At 37.7% G+C, this 23,202-nt stretch overlaps 1 protein-coding gene and 1 non-coding gene across 3 annotated transcripts in view; one reads left to right on the top strand and one right to left on the bottom strand.

Annotated features, from left to right (window-relative positions):
- The window catches only part of Trio (trio Rho guanine nucleotide exchange factor), a 319,531-nt gene that overhangs the window by 7,731 nt on the left and 288,598 nt on the right, over positions 1 to 23,202 (top strand). The gene's annotated exons all lie outside the window — the stretch shown is intronic.
- Positions 14,351 to 14,456, bottom strand: LOC122121036. The gene has a single exon (XR_006149861.1). It is a non-coding gene; the product is annotated as a small nucleolar RNA U13 (small nucleolar RNA).

Raw genomic sequence — 23,202 nt, 5'->3', positions numbered from 1 at the left:
TGAGGGAAATTTGAAAGATAGGGTCTTCCTGGATTTTTATGAGAAGATTCACATTGGGAATTCATCTGTCATATGACAATCAAATCTACTAACTTAAAATATAAAACACAAATGAACCATCTTTAGATACGGACAGTTACCATTTCTATTGCTTCAATTTTTTTTCTACTCAGGCGATTTTGCTTTTGCCCAGAGAGAAAAGACAATATCGGACTGTTTTGCAGTGCCTTGGTCTTCCTGGCATTAAAGGACTTTCTGGGATGTGTTTCATAGGTTGAGAGGGCTTGTTACTACATTGGTATTTGTGTGAGATCATTTGCTCTTTGTTCTTGGGCCTTCCTGTATGTATTTGACTTCACAGTTACCTATTTTTTACAGTACTAACGGCTAATGAATGGATTGATAAAGTGGCTCCCCTACATAAGACTTAAAACTATAAAATGAAAACTATTCTTTGTTTTTTTTAATTGGCTTTTGTTAGTTGAGGGGGGAGGGAGAGATTTCATCGTTAAATTTCCACACATTTACACTATATTGCAATTACTCTCACCCCCTCCAGCCTTCTCCCTGCCTCACCAGCTATTCTTGAACTAGTATAAAACAATTTAAATGTAAAACTATAGTCCTTCAATATATTTAGCTAGTTTTTTTTTCCTTTTCTCTCTTTTTTTTTTTTTGGTTCATTGAACTCAAGGCCTGGGTGCTGTCCCTGAGCTTTTTCACTCAAGGCTAGTGCTCTACCACTTTGTGCCACAGTTTCACTCAGGTTTTCTGATGCTTAATTGGAGATAAGAATCTCATAGACTTTTTCCTGTCCTGTCTGGCTTCAAGCAGTGATCCTTAGATCTCAGCCTCCTGAGCAGCTAGGATTACAGGCGTGAGCCACCAGCAGTCATCTTTTTAGCTAGCTAGGTTAAAGTCTGTCTGTGCCTATCCTTTCTTTTATATCTCTTTCTCTCTTTCTTTCTGTCTTTCTGTCTTTGGTGTGCTTGTGGTGTGGGGAATGGGTGTAGGTATGTATATACTGTTGGAAAAGTCATAAAATACTCTGAAATTCAGTGGAATAGGTGGTTTCAATGCAAGAAGTAAAAGAATTCATATTTCTTACTGTATATGAAGTGATATGTAAATGTTGTGAACTCTTTAGGGTAAGTATTACTATAATTAGAAAATTATATATCTGAGATGTTTTTAAGATGCTATTCAAAGCAGTCTGTGTATGTTGTTGATTTCCATTGTTCATTTTGTTCTTACCTTGCTTTATTCACATCTTCAAGATTACTTGTTCCTTCTGTCTTTACTGCTGCTGTTGTATATCTCCTCTGAATTTGTAAGAGAGCAATCTTGGATAATTTGGATTCTAAGTTTTTATGTTTTCTTAGTTGTTTTTTTTTAGTTCTTTGTTCTGGATGACAGATGTCCTAGGGTCTACAAGGATAACATACTTTCATTTATTTTTGGATAACTTGTGTAACTTTTAAATAACAAGACCCCCAACGTAATTCTCATATTGCTCTGAAACTACCACACAAATACTGGGAAAATACTTAGGCAAGAATGAGATTACAAGTATTTTTACTTTACTAGTCACACAATCTCTAAAGTTTAAGTTAGCTATTATTTATGACATCCAGAAAGCTGCAATAAATACTAAACAGACTTGCTTGCATGTAGCTTTAAAACATTTTAATTGATTTCTTGTGTTCTTTTCAGTACCCTAGTAATGATAACTAGCATGCCTAGGAACATTACTAGCTCAAAACAAAAAACTCACCAAAAAGCCATATTACACATGGAGGGATATAGTTCACACTTTTATTTAGAGTCATTCTACCTCCATCTGCGTATTGTATTTATCCTAATTATGTCAGTCCAGAAGCCTGGAGAACTGGTGTTAATTTGATGGTTTCCAGGACATGCCTTTTCATGAGTATATCAATTCGGGTTGCCTGCATGGGAATAGCTCCTCATGGGAGAAGCCTCAGTGTAGTCTTTCAGTGTCATCATTTTGTTAGTAGACACTTAAATTTCCCAACATTTGATTGAGACATTTGCAGATTTGTTATTAGGCACCTCTTCATATCTTGGCTGCATTCATTGTTAGGGCCAGTCTGTATTCTTTTCTTTGCTGATTCAACCTGTTTGGAGATGGGACCTGTGCTCCAAAGTAAAGAGCTGGAAGCTTTTGACTTTTGAACCGAGTGCAGAATTGAGGTGAAATTCCAGACACTGTCAAAACTTGCATTGTTGATCTGAGGCCTTTGTTTTGAAAATGAAGATGCTGGGCAGTATCTTAAGTGAGCAGCTCGACTGGACTCCGTGCTTGCTTCTCACTGTTCTCTGTCTTTGGTAGCATAGGTAAGGGAGCAGTATTGAGAGGCCAGGACTGAGCTGTCCTCAGGGGTGAAGTGATGCCTTTGGAATCAGGCTCCATATAAAATAGGGCATGTGGAAAGCAGTAACCTGATTACATTTTCTTAGGATATTTAAAACATTATATTTATTTCTCCTCTAAAAGCCAATCCTATCCTTTAAGAAACTACAGTACAGTCTTTCTTTATTACCTCTAAAACTGACACCGAGGGCTGGCATTTAACTACCTGTAATTGTAAGGTGTTTTATGTACTTTTTCTGCTGTAGACTAGAATCTCTCCTTCAGCAGGTGGATGCTATTTCTGTGTTTTGGATGAGTCTGTCAGCCTCTGCTGAGGATAAATGACCTGCCCCAGTTTGCTCTGCTTCTAAGGGCTGGAACTGGAATTTAAATCCAGATCTGCTGGATCACAAAGCCCTCTCATGCCTTATCCATCTCTACTAGAGGGAAAAGAATAAAAACACCCCTCCACCACACTTTGTACGCACCCTACAGAGTCCTATGTTATCATTTAAAATAGTTATAGTTGAATATGTAAATCATTGTGTGTGGAGGATCAAAGCTATAATTTACCAGTTGCATACCAAATAAAAGTTGAGGGAAAGATCCCAGGACATTACCAACCTTTTAAAATGTTGGTTTGGGCCTATAATTTAGTTTGTGTGCCTTTCCTCTTCTCACCTAATTAAAAGTTATGTTACTGTTACATAAATATAACCCCCTAGTAGTTCAGCTTTCCAGTTGAAGCATAACTTTTCAGAAAAAAAATTCTCACACATTTGATATAGTTTACATATTGTTTGTTAATCATTTGAGAGTAAGGTGCCAATGTGATACTGACCCTTACTTCTGAGTTGTTTGGTATGCAATTCTGAGTGAAGACATGATTTCACATCATGATTGAAATCAAGAAATTATTTAATTTTTAAAGACAGTCTCCCTGTGTAACCCAGAGTGTCCTTGATCTCGTGCAGTACAATGAGTTTGTAACAGGATGGCTGAATTACAGTATACAGGGAGAGAATATAACTATTTTTTTGTACATTTTTATTGTAAAAATGCTGTACAGAGGGGTTACAGTTGCATGAGCAAGGTAATGAGTATGTTCCCTATTAAGCATTGTTGCCTCCTCCTTTGTTTTCCCCCTACCATTCCTTCCCTCCCACCTCCGCAACTACAACAGTAGCAAGAAAGAAAAAAGATATTTGTCCTTATCTTAGGGTTCATTTTGTTTAACATCATCTTACATGGTCATATGTACATAGCTTTTGGCCTTTTCTGCTTGTCCTACACATGTACTAGTTACTGCAAATAAAGGAAACCATCGGACTTATTTGGGCCTGGCTTACTTCACTTAATATAATTTTTTCCAAGTCTTTCCATTTCCTAACAAATGGGGCAATGTCATTCTTTCTGATGGAAGCATAGAATTCCATTGTGTATATATACCACATTTTCTTGATCCATTCATCTACTGAGGGGCATGTGGGTTGGTTCCAGATCTTAGTCCTGCTGGTAGCTTTAGTGTGGCCTTGTGATCATTTGGGTAAATGCCCAAAAGTGGGATTGCTGGGTCATAGGGGAGCTCTATGTGGAGTCTTTTGAGGAACCTCCATACTGCTTTCCAAAGTGGTGTAACTAAAATTTAATCAATTAGGTCCAAGCCATTTGGCCAAACAGAAACTTTTCAAATAAGTTTTACAAGATTGACAGAAAGGAAGCAACTTACTTTAATAGACATGATGTCTTTTCTCACACCTTCTACTCTAAGAAGGAAGTTTTTCTTCTGCTTAAGTTTTGTATGTAAACTATGGGCCTCATGAATTCCTGCTTTATGCAAGATAATAAATCCTTTGCTCTCATTATTTAGTTTGATGGTCAAGTTGTTCGTAATTTGACTAGTATGTGTGGTAGAGTCCCTTTCTTTAGGCTGGTTCCTTTATATTTTGGGATCTGTCACTCTAATTCTTATTTATATATTTATTTATTTTAGCACTTTCTTCTTGACACAGTAAGCTGTTCCAGGATCATCTTGTACTTCTTTACCCAGCTCTGGGTCAACTATTACTTCAAGCACCTTGGTCATTTGAGCAGAATAGTGTTTAGAAACATGTTCAGAGCACTAGGTATGCTCATTGTGTCTAGAAACCTCTCTGTGGACTCAGCTAGTGAGTGAATATGTGTATACAGACCTGTACTGCATTTATGCACACACTTGCACTTAATTACATGATGCATGCTGACCCAAAACCTTCTGCATCTAGCTCTTCAATAATAGCCATGCGTTCATACTTAGGCCTCTCATTCCAGTCTGTTGGGAACATTTTAGTTTTTCCTTTTCCATATTTGCAGTTCCTCTCTGACAGTGAAAACTCAGTTCCCTCTATGCAGTCCTAGGGAATTCTTTTCAGTCCTAGCGAATTCAGAAAGTAATTTCAGCCCATACAGATTGATATACAGACCTCCATCATTAGGTTTTTTTTTTTTTTTGGTTGGTGTGGGGCTTGAACTTGGGGCCTGGCGCTGTCCCTCAACTCTTCAGCTCAAGGGTAGTACTTTACCACTAGAGCCACAGTGCCACTTTCGGCTTTCTCTGCTTATGTGGTGCTTAGGGATGGAACCCAGGGCCTCATGAATGTTAGGCAAGCACCCTACCACTGAGCTACCTTCCCAGCCTCCTTAGTTTTAAACTGTTCAATTCAACTGTCAGTGGTCAGCTGTTCAGCTTAGGCCTTGTCAGTCATCCAAACAAAACAGATGAAATAATAGCTTGTAGCTCCCCAGAGGCAAAAAAAAAAAAAAAAAAAAAAAAGCTGCCTAATTCCATCAATAACTTACCTTGGTGATGTGAAAGCACAAAATTGAAAAACAAGGAGTTACCAAAAAGAAAGGGAGATGAATTCCTGACAAGTACCTAACAATATACATATCATAGCAAAAAGTTTATTAATTTTCATTTCAGTGTATTGGTTGACAGAAGAAATAAGGTAGTTGTTGAGCTAACAAGAAAAGTCATTGTGTTATATGTAAGAGATGAAGTGAAAATGAGTGTGTAACAGGATGAGGCTGGATCCATCTTTTCTCACAAATCCAGAACATTCTACAAGTAGAGGAAGAGGCTGAGTTCATAGTTGAAGTTATGAGCCATGGCTTGGAAGACCCTTGTTTACCACATCAATTGACTAATATTTCTTTCCCCAACCACCTGCAGCAAATTTAATGCAGTGATAGATGTTTTTGCTTTTGGTGCAGGGTTTCTGGGAATTGTGTGTGTGATGCACTCAGTTCCTGAAATCATGAAACAGTGGGCAAGATCTTGTGTTGTAAGTGAAGTGTTTACTCTTCTGTTTATCTGTATTAAATGATGATATGGTATATAGTTTTCCCTATGGGAGTCAGGCTCAAGTTCATATATTATTTGCTGTACATTCCATGTTCATTAGATTGTATTTTGGAAATTTTGGCACCTGAACTTTAAAAAAAAAACAACCCTTCTATTGACTAGAAGTTTTAGCAAAAAAGAAGGGCCTTTGATATTTAAAACATTTGGAGTGTAAAATTGTTGTGATGGGCTGGAGGATAGCTCAAACAAGTCAATCAATCAGGGAAAATTTTAAGAGATAAGAGTTGTTCTGGAATTAATAATATGGTTACAGTAATATGAATGTACTGAGACCACTTGGTTGAACTTTTTATGTACTTTTCATATTTTCTCATTTCCCTCCTTTCCTACTTCCTCCCTCACTCTACTTGATTTTCCTAGGTATCTGCAATGAAGTGGTTTATTATGGAATAGCTTATGCTGGGTTTTATACCAGAGGAACCAAGATCAGAGAGGCCTTGTTGTTTGCTATAGCTATTCAGGACAGACATGAGGTTACTGAGTACCCAGAATATTCTACTGAGATAGACTAGTGCTCTAAGTGCAAGCACACATTTTTCTGGTGATGGCTTCCCCTCTGAAATGCATCTAATACCCAGGCTGACTCCTCTTATGGCATGGTCTTTTTCCTGACTCTTTAGTGTGAGAGAGCTGAGGTGGTAGTGGAGAACCACTGGTATTTGAAGAAAAGGTGATTATGGAGAAGATTTAATCTTTATTTGAAATATGGTGGTGTGTTTGGAATTTTATAAGCAAACTTGGAACAGCTTTTTGTAAGATATTCCAGTCAAAAAGAAGAGGTTTTATTTCCTACAGACACTCTCAGACCTGGTGGTGTATTTTGGGATAGTGAGTAACTTAGTTGAGAAGGCTGGAACTGATGGTAGTTTAATTTTCCTACATGTTCTGGAGAAGGTGAAGGAAGGGAAGAAGTGGCTTTTCAAAAGTGATCTTACCATGAAACCACAGCAGTTTTTATTGTATGTATCTTGGATTTGAGTTAACATTGCTTGTAGTGTTTAAGCTTTATTTAAAAGGAGAAATCTCAGAAGGAAAATGAATTTGTGTGGCTTTGCAATTACTTTGGGTATAGTCATTGAAAGAAATGAACCACTGAAGACCTTTTCAATTTTATTTATTTATTTGTTTTACTGTGCTGGAATTTTTAGAATTGCTCCTTGCTACGATGGTGTTCTACCACTTGAACCACACTTCTAGCCCTGATTCCCCCCCCCCCCCCCCCAGATGGAGTCTTGTGAACTTTCCTGCTTAGGCTGGCTTGAGCTATGATCCTCCAGATCTCAGCCTCTTGAGTAGCAAGGATTATAGGTATAAGTCACCAGAGCCCAGCTTGAAGACTTTTTTCCTGGATAGGTATATTAAGAAAGCATAAATCAGGTTGCTGTTTGTCTGCTATGTTGAGTGCCTGCAAAGCCACCACAGGTTCTTAGAACTTCAGCCTCTCAGCACAGTGCCTCTTGTTGGGTCCTGACCTTCTTATGATGTTTGGTCTGTCATCTTTGTCCTCTATTTTCAAATGCTAGCTTAGAACCAGAACTTGAAGTGTTTTTCATCTTCAAAGGAATTTATAAGCATTATTTAATGTACATGACACTGTAATAAATGAACTGTTTATCTCCTGAACAGCATCAGTGTGCCAGGTGCCATAAAGCTGGAGAAGACTAAAATAATGTTTGTAGTCTAAAAGAGGCAAAATGTGATTAGGCATTCCTTAAAATATGCTGGGGAATAATGTGGAAATAAAGAGATGATCAGCTAGCTCAAGTCTAAGAGGAATTCTTGTTATAGTGAAAATGAAATATGAGATGCTCTTTAAAAAGAAATATTTCAGCTGGAGGTGTGTGGCTCAAGTGGTATAGAGTACTTGCTTAGCAAGTATAAGTGGAAATTTCAGTATCACCAGAAAAAAAAAAATCTTGTAAGTCTGTTTTATTATTATTTTTTATTTTTATTTATTATTATTTTTTGTGTCTGGTCGTGGGGCCTGAACTCTGGACCTGGGTGCCGTCCCTCAGCTCTTCAGCTCAAGGCCAGCGCTCTACCACTTGAGCCACAACGTCACTTTCGGCTTTTTTCTTTTTGCTTATGTGGTGCTGAGGAATCGAACCCAGGGCCTCAGGCATGCAAGGCAAGCGCTCTACCACTGAGCCACCTTCCCAGCCCCTTATAAGTCTGTTTTAATCACATAGCTTTAGGCTTTTTCTGGTGTTACAGGTGAGGATATTGGTAAAGATGAGAGCAGAGTGATTCTTGGTTCTTTCTTTCTTCATCCCTGTCTAGTAGGGAAATTCCTCTTTTTTGTTGCATAACCAAGCTCATGTAGAGTCCCAAACATGCATTTGTGAGTTGTGAATCGTACTACCTCACCCACATTTTGATGGAGCTAAGCTCTGGCAAACTTAGACTTGGACTTGCTGGCCTCTGTAGCCCTGTCATATGTCCTTCTCTGTCTTGCATTCTTGCTGTGTGTTTGCTGTTCCATCATCTTTGTCAAACATCATTACTTTGGGGAAACTTGTCCATCTTGTTCCTGCCGCTTAGAGGCCTGTTGGTCTTGGCATGGCACCTGTGTAGAATTGGATTCTGGTATTTGTTTCTTAGTTGTAGTTGTTCTTCACTTGTGATTGTGAGCTGCTGAGACATCTGACCCTGTCTTGCTCAGTACAGTCCCAGGTGGAACATGGCAAACAATTGTTGATTTCATGCCCAAGGCTCCTGAACTTCAGATAATCAGAATCACCCGGGAAGCTGTTTTTTTTTTTTTTTTTTTTTTTTGTGTATGTGTGGTTTTTTTTTTTTTTGTTGTTGTTGGTTATGGGGCTTGAACTCTGGGCCTGGGCGTTGTCTCTCAGCTCTTCAGCTCAGGGCTAACACTCTACTACTTGAACCACAGCACCACTTCCAGTTTTCTGGTGGTTAATTGGAGAGAAGAGTCTCACAGCCTTTCCTAACCTGGCTGGCTTTGAACTGCGATCCTCAGATCTCAGCCTCCTGAATAGCTAGGATTACAGGCGTGAGCCATCAGCGCCTGGCTTTTTTTTTTTAAATAGAGTCTCTAGATGTTCGGCCACACTAGAACAGGGCTCTAGAATTTATATTTGAAAAAGCCCTACTGGTAATTCAGATGCACAGCTAGGTTTAGGAACTACTGAGTTACACTAAGGCATGTTTGTTATTTGTGGGTCTTTGGGACTGTATTAAGTTGTTTTCTGTCACTGTAATGTGTATTTGAGGCTGGGTACTTCAGGAAAAGAGCCTTCTATTTAACTCATGTTTTGGGAGGCTGAAAATCCAAACTGCACCGTCCTAGCTCTGGTGAAGACCTTCTGACTTTTTAGTCATATTGCAGAGGCTGACATCATGGTGAGAGTACAAGGGAGGGGATGAGATCATGTTACCAGATGGGAAGGCAACTTGCTCTCTCAAGAACTAACCCAGGGTTCCAGGAGAACTATCTTAATCCCTTCTGTGGGCAGTGATCCTGTGACTTGAGGGACCTTCTGATAGGCCTACCACCTTTTGAAAAACATCACCTCCCAGAAAAGCTTACCACCTCTGAATGTGTCACCATATTGAGGACTAAGCTGTACAGCCATTGAACCTTTTAGGGACAAAATGAATCCAAACCACAGCAAGGGACCATGGCAATATTAAGTAAGATATACATACCTAATGCACTTTTCAGAAACCTTCCATTTACGTTATCTGGGGCACATGGAGAAAGTGTAGCCTTTTTACCATGGGAACATGCTTTGTGGAACTCATGGGGCTTTCTGCTTTATGAGCGGACTAAATCCAATTGGTCCTCCCAACTAATTTAAAGTCATGATGTTGCCATAGAGATAGTATGTAGTATTGAAAGAAATTAGAGAAACCACATCAGAACAGATGGGCTTGTCATTTAATACTTTCCTAGTTCATTTTTTTTGTATTGATATTTGAAAATGCTGAAAATATCAGTTCTTAGTTTGTTGTTTTGTTGGTAAAAATGACAGTTCATATTAACTAAGATCTAAAGTACCTGTTCTATATGCTGCCAGTTTGAAATGGTGGTGAGGATAAGTTGGGGGATATTGAAGGCATGTGAGAAGGCCTTTTAAACTCTGCTCTTAGAAAATATATGTAGTGTGTGTGTATACACGTGTGCGCTACTACCTGGGTTTTAACTCCTTGCTCACTCAGGTTTCTTGCTCATGACTGGCATTCTACTACTTGAGCCATTCCTCCAGCCTGGCTTTTTGCTAGTTATTTTGGAGATTGAGTTTTTGACTTTTTGGCTTGAAGTATATTTCCCTCCTTAAGGACAATTGTGATCTCTTGCAGGGAGCTGAAACTTACCTGGAATTTTAGTAGATATAAACATTTGCCTGTGCCAATTTGCTTATCATTTACATTACAAGGCTGGCTAGAGTAAATATGTTTCCAAATAGTTCAACTTAAGGATATGATCATAATAGTGTAGTTTAATAATTGAACAAAATTTGTTTTTGAAGTTCTGGTAGTTATACTTCTATTAGCATAATTGTTTTAGATTGTTATAATCTCAGAAATCTTAACAGACTTTACTCACATTTTTATTTCTCATGTTTCACACATTTGTAGTATTTGCAAAAGGATTTTTTAAGTACTTTCCTGAGTTGCTCATGTGTAAATGTGCTTTGACCAAATCTAGACATTGACAGTTGTGGGCACTCTTCTTTAATTCATCTCTGCCCACATTAGAACTTTATGCCAGCCTGCATTGCTTCATTGATAATGGTCTCTGATGCTTCGTAGTGGGACACAAGGCCAGTCCTGAGCCTGGCTCTGGAATTTTTTTCTTCAAGATGACTCAGGTGACTTAAGTCCTTTGACTTGATATCAGTGCTAGAAAAAAATTTGTTTTAGAAGTCCTTGGTAGTTAGGTCAAAAAGCATCTGGAAAACAGAGCAGAGGGCTTAGCTATCACAGGAGTAAGAAGGAAAAATATGGGAAAAAGAATGTCACATCCACACATTAAATGGCAAGGATAGCTTAACTCCCTAGTGATTATCCTCTAAACAGAACGGGTTAGTGCCAGCTTGAATGAGTAGAATGAAGTTGTCCAGTTGTTGATATGTCTGCTGCATGCCATAGTAGTGAGGTGAGACTGCTAGTAGCATCTGCTCAAGAGTCTGATGTTTATCAAGGGCAGGCAGGCTCTGTTATGCCTAAGCTCAGGTCTTGATTTCCTGAGATTTAAACAGTGGCCTGTCAAACTAACTGGAATATTGTTTTGGTCAGAGTAGATAGGACTGCATTTTTCCCCCCATCATTTCCCTTATAATCAGTTCCTTCCAGAGGAGAAATTTCCTATCTGTAGTATTGTATGTTTTGTCCAAAACACAAGAGCTATAAAAGACCCAGGAGAATAAGGGATCTGACATGCACTGCAGGAGGATTGTCTAGAGTTGATTGTGGTTGATCATTGGTCTGTGGAAGCCAGTAGCTCTCAGTAAAGCAAGTCTTTCCCCATCCTAAGCGCCTCCTTAACACTTGCCATTTTATTCTTCCTGTTGACTTTTCTTTTTTTCTAAGGCTCAGTGTTTTGTGTACTCTTCAAAAGTACTTCCTGTTTTGAAATGTGATATACCTGGAGTCAGTCTTCCTTTCCTAGCTCTTCCAAACCTTCATCTGCTGAGGAGTTAGTTTTTCAAAACAGCCAGACGTGTTCTCCTTGAGAGCCACATTAACTTACTGACAGAGGCCTTCTTCACCTCTACGTCTGGATTATCCAGCCTCTAGAAGTCATAAGGCAACTAAAATAGGATAGTTGGGAGCTGCAGGGGGCTCATCTAATCAGATTCAGATTTCTGAATTCATAAATGTCTTTCTTCTCAAAATGGTCTCATTATCTTTCCTAATCCCTGTATTCCTTACAATTTCCCAAGGTTCTTTTCTTGCCTTTCTTCTTTGATCCTTTCTGAGTGAACTTCAGCTCATATTTATGCAAATAAGCAAGCGCTGTTTAAGCCGTGCCTCCAGTCCTTTTGTTGGTGTTTTGAGTTTGAGGTAGGGTCTGTTTATGCCTCTGGATGTTGGGATAACATTAAAGCCATAGTGAGTAAGAAAGGGAGGAAGGAAACCAAGGTGGGATATATCAACTTATTAAAGAAGGAAAAATAATTTCTGGCAAAATACTTAAAGAAGTTTCTCTAATCATAGTGTTTGTAAAGTGGGAAAGAATCCTGAATAGCTGTGGAAACTGGCTGTGTTAAGGTGTGTGAACATTTGCAACTTTATAAGCATATATCACGGTGTATTAGTGATATCTTGGGCTAAATCCATGAGATTTGTTGGTGTGAGGTGTTTAATTTCTCACATGGCCTGATGCAAGAAGTTCACTTCACTGTAAGTTTAAAGTCCTCACTCATAAGGACAAATTAGGTGGAGACACTCTACAAATACATAACTCATCTCTGGCTTTTTTTTTCTTTTGAGGGGCTTGAACTCTGGGCCTGTGCACTGTCCCTGAGCTCTTTGGCTCAAGATGAGTACTTTACCACTTGAGCCACAGCACCACTTCCAGTTTTCTGTTGGTTAATTAGCAATAAGAGTCTCATAGACTTTCCTTGCCCAGGCTGGCATTGAACTCTGCCTCCTGAGTAGTTAGAATTACAGATGTGAGCCACCGGCATCCGATTTTGCTTATTTTTCTTATTGTGATTATTTTCAGACATTTATTTTTCCATCAAGTAACATAATTGCATTCTTCTTTATGGTTGAATTGTGTTTATATAGGCCATGTTTCAAAATTCATTCATCAGTTAATACCTAGTCTGATAGTTTTGCTATTGTGAATAGTGCATATAAACATGGGTGTACAGATAACTAGTGTGTGCTGACTTCTAATTCCTTTGGACATGTGCTCAGGAATAATAGAGCAGCTTTATCTCTATCTCTTTCTCTCTCCCTCCTTCCCTCCCTCCTTCCTTCCTTCCCCTCCCTTTCTTCTCTCTGTACTTCCTTCCCTTCCAGTCCTGGGCTTGAACTCAGGGCCTTGGTGCTGTCTTTGAGTTCCTTTTTGCTCAAAGCTAGTGGTCTACCACTTGAACCACAGCTTCACCTGTAGCATTTGTGATGCTTTAATTGGTGATGAGAAACTCATAGACTTTCCTGTCCTAACTGGCTTCCAGCTGTAATTCTCAGATCTCAGCCTCCTGGGTAGCTAGGATTGTAGGCATGAGCCACCAATGCCTGGCCTATTTTTAATTTTTTGAAGATCTCCCATATTAATTTCCATACTGAATAATTTACATCCTTCCCAACAGTGTGTAAGGATTTCTTTTTGCCCTACATCCTCACCAGCATTTGTTGTTTGGGTTCTTGGCTATATCCATTTTGACTGAGGTGAGATGGAATCCTAGTGTAATTTTGATTTGCATTTCTATTATGGTGGTTAGGGAAGTTGAACATTTTTTCATGTAATTATTGGCCATTTGTACTTTTGAGAACTATTTGTTCAGTGCATTTTCCTATTTTTTAATTGGATTATTTGTTCTTTTAGAATTTGATGTTTTTGAGATTCCTTTATTCTGTATATTAATCCTTTACCTGATGAAGAGCTGAAAAATATTTTTCCTCATTTGTAGGTTGTCTCTTTGATTCCTTTATATATAGGTTCTTAAATTTTTAATTTTTTTGATATTTGTAAGGTTTGAACTAGGGCCCTTGCACCTTGCACTTTGAATTTGTTAGGCAGTCGATCTATACTCAAGTCCTTTGTCCTTATTTTTGGCTTTAGTTATGTAGGATTTCATGTGTGTGTATATATATATATATATATATATATATATATGTTGGCCTCCACTGAAATCCTATTTATGCTTCCCACTGTGTGCTAAGAGATACACATCACCATGCTCAGCTTATTTTGGTTGAGATGGAATCCCATGAACTTTTGCCTGGACTGTCCTCCTTTCATCATCCTCTTGATCTATTCCTTCTGAGTAACTAGGATTAAATTTTGTATAGAGTAGAACATAGGGATCTAATTACAGTCTTCTATTTATCAATATCCAGTCTTCCTTGAACCATTTGTCTTTTCTCCATAGACATCCAGCTCAGCTTTATACTGATTAAGTTGGTTATGGAGTTTCTAGAACTTTTCTAAAACTTTTCTGCCTGAGCTAATTTTGAACCTCGATCCTCCAGCTCTCCACCTCCTTCATAGCCAGATTTACAGACATAGTTCCTCAGCATGGTAGTTCCTGCTTGCTTGCTTGCTTGCTCTCTCTCTCTTTCTCTTCTTTCTTTCTCTCTTTCTTTCTCTCTTTCTCTCTTTCTTTCTCTCTTTCTCTCTTTCTTTCTTTCTTCCTGAGACTATTGTGAATGGGATGGTTTCATTTCCAGTATCTTTCTTACTGGTATATAACATTGCTTGGTTAACTTTTGTATCCTACTACTTTGTCAAAAGTGTTTTTAAGATCACAGTTATTTTTGTTTTGCTGTGTTTTTCTGGTGGTCTTTAGGATCTTTTAAGTTTAGGATTACTGCAAGTAGGGACAGTTTGGCTTTTTCCCTTCCTCTTAGTATTCCTTTTTTTTCTTTCTCCATGTCAGATGGGTAATGTGCCCAGGTTGTAACTAGGTTTAGAGAGAGGCACAAGTCACACAAGCGCGTGAGAACTCAACCATCATGCTTATGAACCAAAAAAAAGATCCTTACTCCTTTTTTTTAAAAAAAACTTTTTTGCTTTACTGCTATGGTTAACAATTCAAACAGTATATTGAGTAAGGACATAGAATGTGGACATTTTTCCCTCATTCCTGACTTTAGAAGAAGTAGTTTTGATTTTTCCACTTTTAGTACCATGTTAACTATAGTTTTATCTTACTTGTCCTTTTCTTGAGTTATGTTCATTCTGTTCCTAGTTTCTTTATGGGTTTTTATCATAAAGGAATGTTGAATTTAGTTAGTAACTTTTTCTTGCATGTGATCATGTGATTTTGTCCTTTATTCTGTTTACAGCTATTACATTCTGTGTTATATTTATTGATTTGTTGAGCCATCTTTGAATCCCTATAATGAAACCAACTTTATCACAATGTATAGTCTTTGTTAAGTTTTGTTTGCAAGTGTGTGTGTGTGTGTGTGTGTGTGTGTGTGTGTGTGTGTGTGTGTGTGTGTATGTGTGTATGTTGTGGGGCTTGAAATTAGGGCCTGGGTGCTTGATGTTCCTGAGCTCTTTTGCTTAAGATGAGAGCTCTACCACTTTAAGCTACACAGCTCCACTTCCAGTTTTTGAGTGGTTAATTGGAGATGAGAATCTCATGGGGACTTTTATGCCCAGGCTGGTTTTGAACCATGATCTAGATCTCAACCTCCTGTATAGCTAGGATTATAGACATGGGCCACTGGCACCAGACTGTTTGCAAGTATTTTATTGAGTATGTGCTCATTAAGGAAAGTGGTCAGTAGTTTTCTTTCATTGTGCCCTTATTGCATTTTGGTATCAGTAATACTGGCTTCATAGAATGATTTTGTTAGCATTCCTTCCTTTTCTGTTTTACAGAATAGTTTGTAGAATAGAATGTTAGTTTTTTTTTTTTTAAATTCTGGTAGAATCTAGCAGTGAATCTGTCCAGTACTGAAGTTTTCTTTTCTAGGAGACTCTTTATTACTGCTTCAATCACATTGCTTTGTATAGATGTGTTTAAATGGTTTATGTCCTCTTGGTTCAAATTGGTTCTTTTCTTCCAAATTTTCTAGTTTATTAGAATGTGAATTTTTTTTTTGTCAGTCCTGGGGCTTGAACTCAGGGCCTGGGTGTTGTCCCTGAGCTGCTTTTGCTTTTAAGGCTAGTGCTCTACCACTTGAGCCACAGTGCCACTCACTTCGGCTTTTTCTGTTTATGTGGTATTGAGTTATAGAATGCAGGGCAATGATGCAGTGTGAGGCAAGCACTTCCACTGAGCCACCTTCCCAGCCCAGAATGTGAATTTTTAAAGAACTCCTCTTTAGTTATCCTTTGAATTTCATTGGTGTTGGTGTAATATTCTTTTTCTATAGTCTTATTATTTTGTCCCTCTTTTTTTTTTTGTATCAGTTGTGGGGCTTGAACTCTGCGCCTGGGCTCTGTCCCTTAGTTCTTCAGCTCAAGACTAGCACTCTACCACTTGAGCCACAGCGCCACTTCTGGTTTTCTAGTGGTTTATTGGAGAGAAGAGTCTCATGGACTTTCCTGCCCAGGCTGGCTTTGACCCACAATCCTCAGATCTCGGCCTCCTGAGTAGCTAGGATTATAGACATGAACCACTGGCGCCCAGCCCTTCTTTCTTTTGGTTAGTTTGAATAAGAGTTCATCTATCTCAGTGAAATCTTTTCAAAGAACCAACTTTTTGATTCTTGGTATTGCTCTTTTAGTCTCCGTTTTATTAATTTCTGTTCTGATCTTTATTATCTCTATTGCTTTTTGGCTTGTTCTTGTTTTATTGAAGAGCTTGAGGTGCATTGTTAGGGTATTTATTTGGAATCTCTTTGTGTTTTTAATGAAGGCACTCATAAACTTTAAAGAACTGCCTTATGCATACCCCAGTGTTTTGCTAATTTGTGTTTTTATTTGATTGTACAAAATTTTTAGTTTTTATTTTTTAACCTTATTTCTTTAAGGATCTACTGATGATTGAGGTATAAATTGTTAATTGGAGTGTTTAGATATTTTCTAGAGTTTTCTTGTTACTGATTTCTAATTTTATTCTATTGTAAATTTACAAAATACAGAAAAATATTTCAGTTTTCTTGTATTGTTAAGACTTGCTTTATATCCTATGATATGATCTATTTAGGACATGCGTTATTCAGAAGAATGTGTATTCTGTGGGGACAGGGTAGAATATTCTGTACATGTCTGTTAAGTCCATTTTGTCTATATTGACGTTTAATTCTGAAGTTTGGTAGTTTATTTCGTGTCTGGATGACTTATTTTTTTTGGTGAGAGTGGGATATTAAGTCAGCTGCAGTTACTGTGTTTGGATCTGTGACCGAATAGTTATTTTCTTGAATTTTTTGAGATTCATCCCCTTTAGTATCATTAGTATTTTGGAATCATGTTGTGTTGTTTTTTTATACTTCTTGTGATTCAGTGTTGGTACTTCAACCATTCTCCATCTTTCCCAGCCCCACTCACACCCTCAAGTTATGTGGTTCCATTTTCACATATGTACATTGAATATATTGGATGTATTCATCTACCCTTCCTTTCTCCTTGGCTGTCCACCCTTCCCTTGACATTAGCCCCCTTCTCTATATTTATTTTGTTAAACTGTGTTGTATTTTCAATGGGCAATTTTACCTATTTTAATATTCATACCACATTCATCTTCCTATATTCTTTCTGTGCTCTTCTTAATAGTTTGAGTTGTAGTTTTAAAGAAAAAGTTTTCCTTTTCCTTGTATCTATCTGAATATCTTCCTATGATGTCAGGTCTTATAAATAGAGACTAAAATGATGATCTTGTTTCAAGTTGGAAAATTTGAATTACTTTTCTGGTTTTGTCACTTGGGTCCCAGAAAATAACTTGCCCCATTAAAAGAATTTGTTTTATGTTGAATTCTCTTGTGGATAATTATGAAGTCTTTGGTATTCTTTGTTATGTTCTATTGGAGTGCTTGCGTTACTGTCATAAAGCCCATAACAATGGAATGCAGTGTAACTTGTGTGCCCTGTTCTGTTCACCAGGGGTAATAACATTGCTTCAAACCTCTAAATGGTGTTGCCTCATGTTGGATTAATCCTGAGTTCTTTAAAAAAAGAAAAGTGTGTGTGGGGATCACCTATCAGTAGATTTAAATCTATATTTGGAAAATCAAATATGATAAATATTTAATGACCTTCTAGGGTCAACTTGAGAATATCTGTAAACAATTGTGTTATACAGCTATATAGTGATTATACTACAGAAAAATATACAAGTACTTTGTGATAGCTTTCTGTTATAGGCAATACTTAGCTTTTATCTGTATCAGCTAAAAATAAATTCATAGGAGAAAGTATAGTAGTTTCTGTTTACTATGGTTAGATTTGGTTTTGTTTGCACGTTTGCAGATAATATGTTTTTGACAATCTTTATCTAGTGACTAAATCTTTTACCCTCAGTTTAACCCTTATTAAAACCAATCTTTGAAGCCCACTCACTTAGAGCATTTGTGCAGCACTTACGATGTGCTAAGCATCCTCTAGAACTAAAACTTCTCTTAAAATTGATTTGAGGTTGAAAGGGAATATTATGTATGTAGAAATGCATTTTATTATTTTATTCAACTAATTGCATTAAAATACCATAACAAAATATAAATGCTATGCATTCATAACTAAATACACAGTTTCATTGTTAATTGAAATTGGTGAAGATGAAATAGCAATTATGAGTATTGAGAAATTGTTAAATGCCATCCCCAATTTCAGCATTCTCATTCTTAATTTATAGCCAACTTTTCCTTAAAATTATGAAGACATTTTTGGGTAAGCCTAGGATCCTAGGCTACTTGATGCTCAGAATATTTAGAAGGTCAGACAAAGTCTGAGTTGCATATAAAAATAAGCAACTAAACATCTTGTTGTTATTATGTTAATGTGCAAAGAGAAAACTAATTTATATTCCACAAAAACTATACACTAAGCAAATTATAATGTTGTAAAAGAAACAAAATACTTTATAATAGCTTGCCAGAAGCAGTATCCTCATAAGCAAGGTCATTGGCTGGGTTTCCCATTAATAATGCCTGTTGACTGGATCTCTCAGATCTCTCTGTAGCCATTATAAGTCACCTGTAGCTTTTTATTTTTCCCCCAAAACTATGGGAACTGAAACCTTTTTTTTTTGTTTGAGAGATTAAAAAATTGTATTGTTGTGGACAAACCACAGTATTTGATTGTATGTGCAAGAGCTTGCGGTCAAAATTAGCCAACTAAATTATTTGGGATAATGATGGACAAAGGCAAGATTTAGCCAGTAGCAGTTCATAGATCAGTGTTTTCTGGTTATAAAAAAAAAAGTATAAGAAAGACAGACAAGCCGGGCACTGGTGGCTCATGCCTGTAATCCTAGCTACTCAGGAGGCTGAGATCTGAGGATCACGGTTCAAAGTGAGCCCGGGCTGGAAAGTCTGTGAGACTCTTACCTCCAGTAAACCACTAGAAAACCGGAAGTGGCGCTGTGGCTCAAGTGGTAGAGCGCTAGCCTTGACCTGAAGAGTGCAGGGACAGCGCCCAAGCCCAGAGTTCAAGCCTCATGACTGACAAAAAAAAAAAGAAAGAAAGAAAGAGAAGAGATGGAAAGAGGAAAACAAGATTGCTGGTCTTAATAAATGTGTCATAATTAGATTTGGCACTTAGCAATATCTCAATAAATGTGTAGCCAAGCAACATTCATTTGTGAGAGTAGGAAATCAAACTGAGAAGTAGAAATGCTTAGACAAATTTAACGTCTTGAATAAAGTTCCAAAGTCACTATATACTAGCATATAGAGTGACAAGGACTCTGTTGTCTTACACACAATGGCACTTCTGAGTGACAGTCATTTTCAAGTGGTAGGCAGTGTTGGACCTGGCATGAAAAGTGAAGGCCTTTCTTGTAGAACCGGATTAGCAGAGTGGGGGACAGACTAATAACAGTTAATTAAGCTGAAATGCAACTGGAATGGGGCAGAACATGAGGTCACACCAAAAGGAGTGATGGTATTGGGAGTGATGTGATTAGATAGAGGCAGGAGGTTGTTTAAAGAGCAGAGGATTGAGTCCAATGGGTGTATTTAGAATGAGGCAAACTGAAAGCCAAAAACACATCCTTAAATGGCGGATACATTTTGAGGGTGGAAGCAAAGATTTACAAACTACAGTATATAGCAGTGAACCTTGTCTGAAGGTATCAAAGTAGATTCTTTGAAAGACCTGACTGAGTTGGATCTGCAGAGATGTAGTGGAGCAGAATAGCTCATCCTGCATCAAAGGGGATAGGGAGAAGGAGGCAGCCCACCCACCAACTCCTATAATGGCCTCCAATTTTTTATGAGCAGCTGTCCCTGAGCTTTTTTGCTCTATCACTTGAGCCATAGCCTTTCAGTGGTTGGTTAGAGATCTCAGATTTGTCTGCTTGGGCTGCCTTTGAACCTCAGTTCTCAGATCTCAGCCTTCTGAGTAGCTGGGATTGCTACAGGCATGAGTCACCAGCTCCTGGCAGTATTTTTAAAAGAAATACTTTTTGGGAGCAGCCTATCCCCATCCATTTGGTGATTTATCAGTATTGCTGTGGTTTTTTAAAATAGGAATAGTGTGACCTCTTTGTTGATGTTCCCTTAGCAGTCTATGCATTTTAAATTCACTGAACAGTATTCTCAGGCTCCACTTCAAGGACATCAGGAGGATCAATTAGGAAACAGTTAAAGATTGGGTGAGCCCTTCATTTCGGTCAAACGGAATTCTAGCGCTTTGTGTTGATCACTTATGGAGATCTACTGTATCCACTTGCCTTGATACCTCATTTTACTTTGATGTTTTGCTTTTTTTTTTTTTTTTTTACAATTAAAAGCAATAGAATAGGGCCTTGCACAATAGGGCCTTGTACTTGCTAAGGTATTGCTATTTTACTCTTGGTGGAACAATGTTTCTGCCTCTAGATCTTTTTGTTTCTTGTTGAGATAGAGGCCTTCTAACTGTGCTTGAGCTGGCCTCAAACTCAGGGATCTTCTTGCCTCTAACTCCTGAGTACTTGGGATTATATGTCTATGTCACCATACTTAGCTACAGTTTTTCTTTATAACTGTTGGGATTCAAATGTTTTTCAGGAGTTTTCCATTTTCCTTCTCATTTTTCCCACCCTTCACCTAGGACTCCTGCCCCTTTCTACACTTTTATTCCTTTACTTTTTCATATCTAACAATGGATTCTATTTTTTGCTTGTCCTTTGTATCCTATATTTTTAGAGCTACAAATTCTAGATTATTATTAAAATTTAAAGATATACTAGAATAAAACTAGACCTTTTAGAATAACCCCAAGATGTGGAAGCACAGCATGTTTTGCAGACCTGTGTTTCTGAAGGTTAGGAATGATGAACTCACTTAAGTCTACTTTAATCTACCTGAGCATTTTATTTTATTTTATTTTAGATTTTGTCAAGGCATTTTACTTTTGTCCGTAAGGGTGCACTGCCATGCTTCCCAGAACTACCTGAGCATTTTAAATAGAAGTAGTTTTGTCGTGTTGAAAAATATGATTATTTTGGAAATATGTCCATATAATACAGTATTTATATTATAGTATAATGTACTGTAAATCCGTGGCCTCTTGATTAGTCACAAAATATATAGGATACATAAACTGGTATATTGGGTTAACAATTTACACCTTATTAAAAAAACGTGATATTACAAGTTAAAATCATATTACAGGTAAAGTTTGCCTATTGCAGTAGAAATAATGATTTCTAGCCTGGTGTCGGTGGCTCATGCCTGTAATTCCTAGTAGCTTTGGAGGCTAAGATCTGAGGTTTGAAGCCAGCCCGGGCAGGAAAGTCTGTGAGAATCTTATCTCCAATAAACTACTCAGAACAAGTCAGAAGTGGCGCTGTGGCTCAAATGATAGAGTACTAGCCTTGAGTATAGGAAGGAGCTTGGGGACAGTACCCAAGCCCAGAGTTCAAGCTCCAGGACTGCAAAAAAATAACTAAATAAGAAATAAATAAAGGAAAAGGAATAATGATTTCTGAAGAATGACAGTTGCATGTAGGATAAAAAGTATCAAGTATAGTTTTCATTTAAAAATATATTACAAGGGGCTGGGAAGTGGTAGAGTTCTTGCCTTGCATGCAGGAGGCCCTGGGTTTGATTCTCAGCACCACATAAGCAGAAGAGGCCCTGTGGCTCAAAGTGGTAGAGTGCTCGCCTTGAGCTGAAGAGCTGAGGGACAGCGCCCAGGCCCAGAGTTCAGGCCCCAAAGACCAACCTTCCCCCCAAACTCCCCCCCAAAAAAACAAAAAAACAAAGCACATTACAAGCTAGGTATTTAAGAGAATGTGCTTAGCATTCAGGAAGCTCTGGGTTACAACCCCAATGCTATGAAACTTAAAAATTCAGCATATGCTTTTAAAAAACTGCCTTAAAATTAAGAAACATAGACATAGAACTTTTCACAAATAACTTACTTGTTTTTACTGTCAAGCAAATGTAAACAAAAAAATCAATTCTTTAAAACTTAGTCACTTGCAAATTTGGTTTTAACTTATAATAGTTTAATATTTTACATACACACATACAGGGTTGATATTAGATAAATTCACTTAGAAATAAAAGGACCATTGAATCTAGAGGAGAAGTTGTAGATAGTGCAGCTTGCTTATTTTGTGTGTTTTTTGACAAGTCTTTTGTCCTGTGGTGTGAGTATCAGAGTGCTTGCTAATAGTTGAAAATTCAGGGAAGCTTGTGTGGGCTGATGACTTGAAAAAAAATTAATATTCATGTTAAATACTTGGGAAAGCACTCCTATAAATAATCTGTCACATTTATATTATTTTCAGTAGCTTATACATCATAGATTTCTTTCTTTGTCCACATTTAACCAATTCTTCCCTAAAATGACCCTTTCCAAGGCAGATTCCATTTGGCCTTTATTGCCTTAGATTTGCCAAACAGAGGCAGCCTACTTATATGTGTGGTGCTAAGACCACACAACCAGGGGCAAGATCAAAAAGGAAGTAGGTCATTTGTAGGTGTTGTCACTACAAGAATTCTGGTACTTAACAGGGAAGAGAAAATGAATCATGTTCTACTTTGCTGATTTAGAGATGTCTGCTGAGATTGAATTTTTGAGAGTAGAGTTGCTAATGTGTGCTGGTTATGTGCTAACTTTCTTGTGGTAGTGTTAGAAACCAGTATTGCTTGGTACTTGAAAGCTAACAAGGTTGCTTTTTAATTTAAACTTATCTTTAGCTTGTCATACCTTATTTATTGCTAGGTTGATAATATGATGTATTGTTTCAACAGATACTTTTTAGCGAAACAGCTAATAATTATTCTAGAGCAGTAAATATAAACTAGAACTGTTCTGTATCAAGCCATGATGACTAGTAGCTTTACTAACAATGATTTGAAAATCTCAGTGTATAGAGGAAAGTCATGGTAAGGTATTTATGACTCCAAGTGATAATTTTGTGGCTTTTCTCTCATTTGCCTAAAGTGATTCATTCTTGGTCATATAAAGGCATATACTGTTGGGCAGTAGTGGTCAGAGAGAGATGATGCTGAGTCAGAAGCTCCGATTAGTGGTGCTCTGTCTGAAAACAAACCTCCATTACAATCTAAGCTGCCCAGCCGCTTAACCCCTGAAATAGATGAATCTCTTTTTGTGTGTAAACTAAGTGTGATTTGAGTTCTGAATTAGGATTTGTTAGCACTAGGTCATAGCTGAGTC

This window comes from Dipodomys spectabilis, unplaced genomic scaffold (genome assembly GCF_019054845.1).
Source record: "Dipodomys spectabilis isolate Male_0828 unplaced genomic scaffold, ASM1905484v1 ptg000179l, whole genome shotgun sequence".
In the NCBI taxonomy this organism is placed as follows: Eukaryota; Metazoa; Chordata; class Mammalia; order Rodentia; family Heteromyidae; genus Dipodomys; species Dipodomys spectabilis.
Note: the sequence above shows the minus strand (reverse complement) of the source record. Positions and strands in the feature narration are given on the sequence as shown.